This window comes from Fukomys damarensis, unplaced genomic scaffold (assembly GCF_012274545.1).
Source record: "Fukomys damarensis isolate Sample0158 unplaced genomic scaffold, DMR_v1.0_HiC HiC_scaffold_39, whole genome shotgun sequence".
In the NCBI taxonomy this organism is placed as follows: Eukaryota; Metazoa; Chordata; class Mammalia; order Rodentia; family Bathyergidae; genus Fukomys; species Fukomys damarensis.
In genome coordinates this window covers 14,734,615-14,745,333 of record NW_022900951.1, presented here as the reverse complement: position 1 = coordinate 14,745,333, position 10,719 = coordinate 14,734,615, and the positions used below count along the sequence as shown (strand labels likewise).

General features: G+C 45.2%; 1 protein-coding gene across 1 annotated transcript in view; it reads right to left on the bottom strand.

The window, feature by feature from the left end:
* The window catches only part of Ppef1 (protein phosphatase with EF-hand domain 1), a 136,227-nt gene extending 125,774 nt beyond the window's left edge, over positions 1-10,453 (bottom strand). Inside the window, exons 1-3 of the mRNA XM_033760547.1 lie at positions 10,170-10,453; positions 8,614-8,848; positions 7,998-8,124 (exon numbers count right to left, since the gene is read on the bottom strand). The gene's annotated coding sequence lies outside the window, so the exon portion shown is untranslated. The remainder of the gene's footprint in view (positions 1-7,997; positions 8,125-8,613; positions 8,849-10,169) is intronic.
* Between the last annotated feature and the right edge of the window lie 266 nt (positions 10,454-10,719).

Below are 10,719 nucleotides of genomic sequence, written 5' to 3'. Positions count from 1 at the left end.
ATAGTGAAACCCTGTCTCAAAAAAACCAAAAAAAAAAAAAAGGTAGGGCTTTTATTTTTTATATATAACAAGTACTAAAGTACTTGAAAGTACTAAATTCAGGTACCTTCCTCTTCCAGAGAAACCACAAAGTTTCCTTCTTCGAAACTGTCGACTTATATTCACAAAGTTGCTGATCTACCTCCAGTACCACATGCACATTCCAGGCAGAAAGTGAAGACCTATGGACAAGATGGGTGCATTCCAACTACATCTATTTCCTCTCAAAGAACTAGTTTTAGAAGCCCACCTATTCACATACCTTTGATTTGCCAGAATTGTGTCATGCAATTGCTCCTAGCTATAAGGGACCTAGGAGATCAAGCTGAATACACTGCAAAATCAAACAAAACCAGGCAGTGTAGTGCCTATGAAGCCAAGTGACCTGGATTTAAAACTCAGCTCCATCATTCACTAAATGGTGACTTAGTTGTCTGATCATTCTATGCCTCTATTTTCTTACCTGTGAAATAAGCATAATAACAATAACTTTCTCTTAAGGTTTGTTATGGTTTATATCTAAAATGTCCCCCCAAAGCCTCATGTGCTTATAGGTGGGGCTTTTGACAGGTGAAGCCTGGTTGGAGGAGGTGGTTCACTAGGGGCGTGGCCTGGAAAGATCTGTATCCCTCCCTCCTCCTTTGATCTGTCTCTCAGCTTCCTGCTGCACCGTGCCATGAGCTCTTCCTCCTCCTCTACCAGGTCCCTCTGCCACGCCACCCTGCCCGTGGAGCCAGCTGATTATGGGCTGAAAGCTTTATGAACTGTGAGCTGAGCCAAACTCCTCAGAGTTGTGGGTGCAAGGTATTGTGTCCTAGCTATGAGAAAGTAAGACAGGGTTCCTGTGGAATTAAATGAGTTACTATGAGTAAAGAGCTTAGAACACATAGCAAGCACTACACAAGTGTTTGTTTTCCTTATTTTCATTATGGAGGAAAATAATGGCTATTGGATATGCAGCTAGGAATAACTGCCACAGATACGCTGTCTATCCTAATAATTGCAGCTATCCTGGTTACTGTGTCACATGTAAGCAAATGCTCTGTTATATTTGAGACCTGCTGGGAACTCAAGGCCTTTTCCTACCAGAAACGGTCATCCCCATGATCATCAGCTTTATCCCCACTTGCTGGGAACTGAGACCAAAAACTGTCACATCCATAAGCAGGGCACTGCTATCAGCCACTGTGTTGGTGCTCATCCATTTTACACACGGATTGTTACAAATCTTTCTGTTCCAAGTGGTAGTAAAGCCATTCTAGCTGGCCTGAGCAGAAGTGAGAATGTAGTCCTCAAACAACTGAAAGGTCAGCCAGATGTGGCAGTGTATGCCTGAAATCCCACCTTCTTGGGAGAATAAGGCAGGGGATTACAAGTTCAAGACCAGCCTGGGCAACTTAGTGAGATCCTGTCTCAAAATAAAAATTTTTTTAAAAATCTCACAGTAGAGTATGCTTGCTTGGTATGCAGAAGGTTGTGGGTTCAATCCCCAGTACTGAAAAAAAAAAACACTAAAAGGAAGTGGGTACCCTTACAGCATGATTCGTTAAAGGACTTTCATGACAGCACACAGCTGTTCTGTCTCTCAGCTTAAATCCCTTGGTGCTCACTCCATTCCCAGGCCCCAAGCAAGTACTGGGTGCTTTTCATGCTTTGCAGTTACCCACTAACTTCAGAACCTCCTCCCTAGGTTTTGCTAATTCCTCACCTGTGACTCCTACCACCCTCCCAAAGTGGAAACAAGAAATATGCTTTCCCAGCCTCTCTTAGAGCAACACTACAGGCAGGTAAACCAAGCTCCGCCAGAGCCTTCTGTTCATGAGGAAATGAAGGGAGTACAGAAAGCCAGATTCTGACAAGGTTAGTGGCAGAGGTGTCCAATTTTCAGAGGGCAGTAAAGATTCTGGACTCCATCACTATTCATATTGCTACATCTGTACTCAGAGGAGGCAGCACCGGATGTCTGTGTTGGTGCGGTCCTTCAGTGAGATGTGGGCACTGTCATTCCTGGCTCTGGACTCACTAAGGCCTTCTCAGAGATCCTGGGAGACACCTAATGTCCTTTAATAAACTCCTTTTCATCTTAAACTAGTGAGGGTGCTGAAGAAACTTAGGGGATGTTAGGCTAAACAACCTGAAATTTCAGTAGCTTACAGTAACACAAATTTACTCTTCAATGGCATTCCACTACCAGTGCTGGTAGGCTGCAGTTCTGCAACAGGTAGTCTTCCCTCCGAGACTCAGGGCAACCTGGCTCTGGGGCATTGCTAGTCCCATGACAAAAGGAAAAACAGAAGGAGTGAAACGGAGTGATGCTTATGTTTTGGCTGGTAAGTGGTACACATCACTCTGTCCACATTCAAAAGCAGCCAAAGCAAGTCAGTTGGCCAAGCTATCAGAGGAGCAGTGCTATGAAAATCCTACATGGGTAGGCTTGGAGGTGTAGCTCCGTGGTATAGCACATGCTTAGTACGTATGAGGTTCTGGGTTCAATTTCCACCACTTATAAAAAAGAAAAAGGAAAAACATCTGAACTTTGAATAGAAAGGTTCTGCTGTGTACCACCATCTAATATAATGCAATGGGAAGGTGGCAGCAGAAATTCCAGCCTCTGGATCAAGTCACATCCAAGTCCAGGATGAATAAGGAAATGTCTCTTCTCAGGACTTCATGCAAAATCCCAGGATTAGCTCTGATTAGAACTGACTGGCCTGATCTAAACAACCCCATACTGACAAATTTGTTCAAAATATATACTGAGGCCAGGTGTGGTGGCGCACACCTGTAATCCCAGCACTTGGGAGGCTGAGGCAGGAGGATCGCTGTGAGTTCGAGACCAGCCTGGGCCACAAAGTGAGTTCCAGATCAGTCTCAACTACATAGTGAGACCCTGTCTCAAAACAACAACAACAACAACAAAGATATATACTGAGTACTCAGTATGTGCTACCAACTATTTAGGCTCAGTGGACTAGCGCAACAAGTAAAACTAAATCCATGTCCTCATGGATCTTTCAGTCTAGGACTAGTCAAGGATGGTGGGGATGTACAATCAATAAATGAATAAACATCTAGATATTTAGTCAATGCAACCTGCTGCAGAGAAAAATAGGCAGGAAAGGGGAACAACTGAGTTTAAGGTGAATGGAAAAGGCTAACAGGAATTTTCTACAGGGTAATCAGGAAAGAGCTCATTGAAAGAAGATTATGTGGGTAAATGTTTGCAGAATGTGATAGAACAAGCAATGGGCCCATCTAAGAGAAAGAATAGGCCAGGCTGGGGGACAGCAGGCACAAAAGCCCTAAGGCAGGCAAGGCCTGGTGTGTTGGAAGAACAGCTAACAGGCAAGGGCGGCTGGAATGGAATGAAACAAAAGGAAAAGTAATATGATATATGGTCAGAGAGCAAATGAGTGGGGAGGCTACTAAATCCGGACTTTTATTCAGTTAGGGTGAGGAGCCACTGAAGGGATTTTGAACAAAGGACTGACCAAATCTAATTCAGTTTTTTTGTTATTGTTTTTTTTTTTTTTTTTTTTGGCGGTACTAGAGAGTGAACCCAGGGCCTTCACACTGAGCTACATCCCCAGCCCTTTTTTATTTTTTCTTTTGGGACAGGATCTCATTAAGTTGCCAGGGTTGGGCTCGAACTTATAATCTTCTGAAGCCTTAGCATCTCAGAGTGCTAGGACTGCAGGCGTGAACCACCATGCTCTCCTTAACTCAGGCTTTACAAAGAGCACTCTGACTCCTATGTGAACAGCCTGTAGGGAGAAAAGGGCAGAAGCTGGAGGCCAGCCTATCGGGCTGTTGGCAAGGGTCCAGGTGGCTTTGATTGAGGTGGTAACAGGGAAATGGGAGAAAGCCACTAGATTTTAAACAGATTTTGACAGTGTAGCCAATGAATTTGCTAGTGAGAGTGGTATAAGAAGAAAAGGATCGAGTATGACTTTGTTTTAGGTGTAAATGACCAGAAAAATGAAGTTGCCATTAACTGAAATAAAGAAGCCTGAGGGACAGATTCAGCGGCCAGAGGGAAGGAGTTCAGATGCAGACATGATGGATTTGAAATACTTGTTAGACACCTTAATGGAGATGTTAAATCATGCAGGTTTGGAGAAAAGTCTGGACTAGAGAGAGACATTTGGAATCATCTAGGTTAAGATGCTATTTAAGGCCATTAGATTGAATGAGGTCATAAGGCTGGTGAGAAGGAACAGCGAAGTCCAAAGGCCAAGATTCGAGGAGTAGCCATACTTAAAGGGCAACAAGATGAGGATCCAGCCAGGCGTGGTGCCGCACATCTGTAATCCCAGCACTCGGGAGGCTGAGGCAGGAGGATCACTGTGAGTTCAAGACCAGCCTGGGCTACATAGTGAGTTCCAGGTCAGTCTCAACTACATAGTGAGACCCTGCCTCAAAAAACAAAAACAAACAAACAAAACAAAAGAGATGAGGATCCAGCAAATGTGCTGGAAAAGGAGTAAGCAACAAGGTAGGAGACAAACGTCATGAGAGGGTGGCATCCTGAAAGGGAAGAGAGAAACAATCAGTGGTTTGAAATGCTGCTAGTTGGTTAAATAAAATGAAGAATTGCTCTGGGTCACAATGTGGAAGTCACCGGAGACTGAGACCTGAGGAATTTTGGTGGAGTGGTGGGAGGGAGTACCAATGTGGGGAGTGGAACTAGAGAGGCCACTAAAGACAAACCCAGGAGTTTTTCTACGAAGAAGAGCAGACAGATGAAAGTAGAGGCAGGAATGGGATTGAGATTACAGCGGTGCCTTGGTTCACAAATGCAATTCTTTCCTCCATTCTGGTCGTGAACTGAATTGGAAGAGAACCAAATCAAATTTCCGCATAAGGTCACCATTGAACGTATCCATTAAATTTGATTGTACCGTTCTGAATGATGGGAGGAATTGCTGTATGCCTATACACTTATCAGAATGACTCAACACGGTAGGGGGAAATAATGAGGTAGAAGAAAGAAGAGGGAATTGCTAGAGTGATCCTCTAGGAGGCAAAGCAGGTAGGACTGAGTGCACCAGTGCAGGGCTTGGGTCGAGATATGCACGCAGGATTGCTCCACTCAGACACTGCTGACATCTGGGGCCAGGTAATTCTTTCTTGTAGGGAGCTCTTTCGTGCACTGTAAGATGTTAACCAGCATCATTGGCCTTTATCCACTATAAGCCAAATGCACCGAGTCCTAACCAAAGTATCTCTAGGCATTGCTAAATAGCCCTCACAAGTTTTGCCCCTCTCAGACATTGTGGGGCATCATAACTAGGTGCTGTGGGGGAGGTGCTACAGATATTTACTGAATAGAGGCCAGGGCTGCTGCAAAACATCCTACCACATACAGGACACCCTCACAACAGGATCACCCAGTCCCAACCCATGTGCCTGTGCTGGAGAAACACTGATCTAGAGGAAGAAGGCTACAGATGCTGAAACAAGTCCTTGTGAAAGTTTTTCTTCAGATTGCTTTCATTTTTTCACCAAAATAGGAAACAGGGTCATCACCTATAACTCATGTTAGGGGAGGAGGCCCAGGAGGGTGAGGAAGACGTCTTAGTTACTTGCTATGTTGCTGGAGCACAATGCTCAACACTCACACCTTAAAGGAGAAAAAGGTTATTTTGTTTTGGTTTTTGGTGGTTTGAGACAGGGTCTCACTATTTTAGTCCAGGCTGGCCTAGAATTCTCTAGGTAGCCCAGGCTGGCTTCCAACTTGTGGTGATCCTCCTGCCTCGGCTTCCAGAGTGCCAAGATTACACGCATGCACCACCACACCCAATTTGAAAAGGTTTACTTTGACTCACAGTTTATAGAGGTTTTAGCCCATAGTTGGCTGGCTCCAAGGCAGGGTAGCATGGCAGAGGAGAAAGAGCTCAAGACATGGCAGGGAGGAAGCTGCAGACTGATCCACTGAGAGGTATCACATCCCCATGATCCAATTGCCTTCCAAAAGCCTCACCAATGGGTGCACAAGGTTTTGCGGGGACATCCATATAAAATCCATAACAGGAAAGAAGCTACAAAACTGTTCTGTTGGAGAAGTGCGCACAATTCTGGACTGCAGAGTAGTCACTTGAGGCAAGTAGTAGTAAATTTAGTGTGAAACCAGTTGGCTTGGATGTGTTTTTCTTGGGCCATGTTCAGAGATAGAGTAGGGAGAGAGCTGGATTTAACAGATTGTGGTTTTGTCCACAAGTGCAAGGAAGCAACGAAGAGGCAAACAGTGAGTGATAGAAATGACCACAGAATTTGCACTGAGTAAGAAGACAGAGGGATATAAGGGACTATAAAAACACAGGTGGCAAAAAGCAACAAATGTCTATCCCAGTAAGGTAGTTTCACAATATTCTGAATTATGAGCTTGTGAGCTGCTCAGTGAAGGACAAAGTACAATAGTCTCTAAATGAAATCAGGTAAATTAGGCTTTCTGAGCTCAGTGTTTGGAGCTCTGGTCTCTTAGGTCAAGTTAAGCTAAAGACTGAGTAAGCAACACTAGACATCTGAGAAATCAGAGGGCCCAGAAAATTTGAAATGACTCATAGTCTTTATTAGTTTGTTTGCATATTTTTCTTATAATTATTCAGACGCCTGTGGATATACCTAGGAGTATCGAGTCTCACAAATATAACAGACTGAAGTACCAGACAAAACTGTGGCCACCGGAGGCGTTACCCCAACTCTCGATGGCTTCTTGATGGCTAAATTCACCAACAGTTGTTTCTAGCAGATTCATGGTTCCTACCATCAAAGATTTTGTTTAAAATGGTATTCATGTCCTCATTAGCATGTATATGAAACACGAGAAGACACCGATACCAGGGCCAGGGATTTAGCTCAGTGGTTCCGCTGCCTGCCACACAAGCACAAAGACCTGAGTTCAATCCCCGGTACCAAAAAAAAAAAAAAAAAAAAAAGAGAGAGAGAGACACTAATACCATTTTTAGAGGAACAACATGTAGCCTTTATGGACTTGGGCTTTGTACAATAAATTAGGTATCAGCAGGCTGAGTTTAAGCCCAGGTCTGCCACTCAACAGCTGAATGGTAGTAGGCAAGGGATTCTAATTATTCAACTGAAAAATAGACATAATATGGTGGTCTATAATCCCAGCACTCAGGAGGCAAAGCTGAATGATCACAAGTTTAAGACCAGCCTGGGATACATAGCAATTTCAAGGCCAAGACTAGCCTGGACTACACAACCTCAAAGACCCTATCTCAAAACAAAAACCACTTATGAGTACCTCATGGGGCTGCTGCCCCGGAATAATCAAACCACATTCTACTTTACTCATAATAAACATTGTGATTACACTCTTAGAGGGGCACAGAGCCTCCCATTCTGACTCCTGACTAAAGTCTCTCTTCCAGTCAAAACAGAGAAAAGGAACAAGAGTTTTTCATAAAGGCAGAAATCTCTGTTGCATGCATTAGAGAGGCACCAGTTTCTTTTCTACATGGAATAGAAGTATGGGAACTTGGCCAGAGCTTGCACTTGACGGACCACTCTTATAGCCAAGGGCAGATAGAAAACTGGAGGAACAGCAACATATGGAGACACAAACCAAACCACAACTGGTGGGTGTAATTTTAGGGCCAATTCTTGGCAGTTTGGCTTTGGACTGACAACAGCTTGGAAACAGGTGGGATATACTTACCAATGGGTTTCCTGAGGATCAGGTTCATGTCTGGCTGAGTCAGGAGGGCCGCACCCATCTCTCCTGAGAAAACTCCGAGGCCTATTAGGGCTGGAATAATCCGCCCCTTGGGTGTGTAGAGATCTGACCTTAGTCAGATAAACTGCTCCTCTCAAAAACCTCTAAAGTCCTGGCTCCATTCGCCTCAGCCCCTAAAACATACACTCCAAAACTGACGTGTGGCCAATCACGATGTGCCACACATCCCGACTCCACCCTGGCTCCACCCCCCTCTTACCTATATAAGTCTGTACAGTTCCTCAATAAAAAGGAAGCGTTCCAGAAACCTCCCTGGTGTCTGCGTGGTGATTCCGTGCCTCGCCCTCCCAGTCTGGGTTCCTGAATCTCGTTCCACGAGCGGGTTCCTGGACGAAAACAACAGTTTCCCACAAGTTACCATGGCTCTCTGACTAGAAGTTAACATGGAGCTTTTATAAATTTGTCTTTTGCCACTCGCGGTCATCTCATGGCTCTCAATCTAGGTATCAAGTGCTCAAGAGGCCTCTGAAAAAGTATGAACAAAAAGTCAGACTGAAAGGGAGCCCTGCAATGAATATTACAAGAAGCCAACTGAAGACATAGGGAACAGTACTAGAAACCCCAAGCACTAGCTGCAGGCTGGCCTCTAACAAGTTCTGCAGAAATCATCACATGATGGCTAGCCGCCACCATCCTTCTACCTAGCAAATAGGGATAACATTTAGACCCAGAGATGAGAGCGGGGGTATCTAGCCCAATCCTTGTATTTCACAGAGGATGAGACTGGGACCACCTGAGGTGAACTGATGTATCTCAAAAGTGCTCGGGACTAAAACCCAGATTGTGACCCCCGCTTTAGGCCTCATTTCCCCCACCTGTTTCTTCCAGCTGCCTTCTCAGGGAGACAAGAGTTGGCTGAAGTGGCACAATCAGCGTCGTTTCTCTGTCATCCTGTCAACCTCAGATGCCAGGGAAAAGGACAACTGTCAGCTTCAGGTCAAGTCCACATGAACTCTTAAAGATAGCCCTGCCCCAAGTGGTTTTTAAGGGTATTCAAGCTTGAGGGTGCCAACCAGTCCTAGGATGGTGACACAGATCCATCCAGAATCCCTAGAAAAGGCAAAACAACACTGACAATGAAATACCAAGAAGAGAGACCATGTAGAAGCCCTTTGGGCTGGACAGGCCCAGTACCTTACCCAGCCACAGTCCTGCAAACACAGCAGCAGGCGCAGGGCCTGCGAGGTTTAATACTCTGCTGTCACCATTTGAAATTCTTTTTTTTTTTTCTCACTGAGTTTATTGGTATACTTTAGGTATACAGTACAGTTACATTCATCATTGGGATCATGTACCTTTACATGACAGGTCTTGGTTCTCATTTTTTCCCCCTTGTCCCTGCCCTCCCTTTACCCCCTTCTCCCTTCCCCATTTACAAATACTTTATTTCCATTTTTTCATTTTCTCATATTTTTTCTTTTCCCTTATTTCCTTTCCCCTACCCTTCCCACTTCCCCTACACCTTTAGCCCTTTTCTTCCTATTTCACATTGTCAATTATACCATCTTGATCCTTATTTACACTTTTAATTTTTCACACCAGAGAAACTATTCGGTATTTAACATATGTGTGACTTATTTATTTCACTTACGAGTACGGCCTTATAAGGACCTGGTATTTTCATTTTGCCCATGGCTCCTCAAATTATGTAGCCAGTGCTGCTTCCTTCAGCAGTGATGAAAGAAGTGGCCCACGTACACCACCAATACCCCTAACCCTACACAAATGGGACCAAAACAAAGGCCTGTGATTTTTATCCCATCTACAGCTTCTGGAGGGAAAGAATTCTGGGTGAGAGTCAGAAGAAGTAGGAAGCCTGCACCCTCAGGCCAGGGGCCTAGGAACCAGCCTCCTTTCCCAACCCTGGCCGGGCAGATGCCAACATGAAAATGGCACTTTTGCCTGGCCTAGAGGCACACATCTGTCATCTCAGCACTGGAGAGGCTGAGGCAGGAGGAGCCACGGGTTCGAGGCCAGCCTGGGCTAATAGCAAGCCTCTCCAAAAAACAAAATCAACAAGAGTGTGTGACTGAAAGTGTAAATAAGGACTAAAAGATATAATAGATAATTTGAAATAGGAAGAAAAGGTGCAAAGCAGAAGGGGAAATGGGAGGGTAAGGGAAAAGAAAGATGGGAATGGAATTAATATGAAAAAAAGAAAAAGTGGAAACAAAGTCTCTGTAGATAGTGAAGGGTGGAGGGCTTGAAGGGAGGGGAACGGGGGGGGGGGTGGGGCGGGGGGGGATAAGAACCAAGATGGATTATGTAAAGGTGCAAATTTCCAATGATGAATGTCACTGCATTGTATACCTTAAATGTTCCAATACAATAAATTTTTTTAAAAAGTAGCCCCAAGCCCCAGCGGCCCTACTCATCAGTTCCAAGGGGCGCTCCCGTCCTCCCTGCTGCGTATTCAGTCTCCTACGCTGGTGCTGTCTGCCGGAGAGAAAAATGGAAAAGTAGGCCAGAAAGAGCCTTGCCCTCTGGGGGCGCGCTTCTGCCCGCCAGCTCTTTGGCTAAAGGCAGTTTGGGGTCAGGTAGTTAGAGGGACTGCGCTCTCAGACAGGAGGGTGACCAGGTCCCCTGCCCAACGCGGCCACAGTAGCGGGCGGCAGAAAGCTGGAGGATCGCGGAGAGTGAGGCTCTTGCCCTCCAAAGCCGGCTTCCCCTAGAGAACTCAGGGCCGCCGGGAAAGGCGGGCGGGGCCACGGCAGAAGGGCTGATTGGCTGAGGCGCTAGTTCTGACGTAATACTTGAATAAAGCTACCAATGAGGGTGCTTTGAGTGAGGGTTTCGTAGTGTAGTGGTTATCGTGTCTGCTTTGTACACAGAAAGTCGTGGGTTTGACTCCTAGAGTGAACCATAACTGAGAAGTAGCAGGGTTTTTCACTTTTGCTGTCATGCTTTCTCCGTTTTAATTA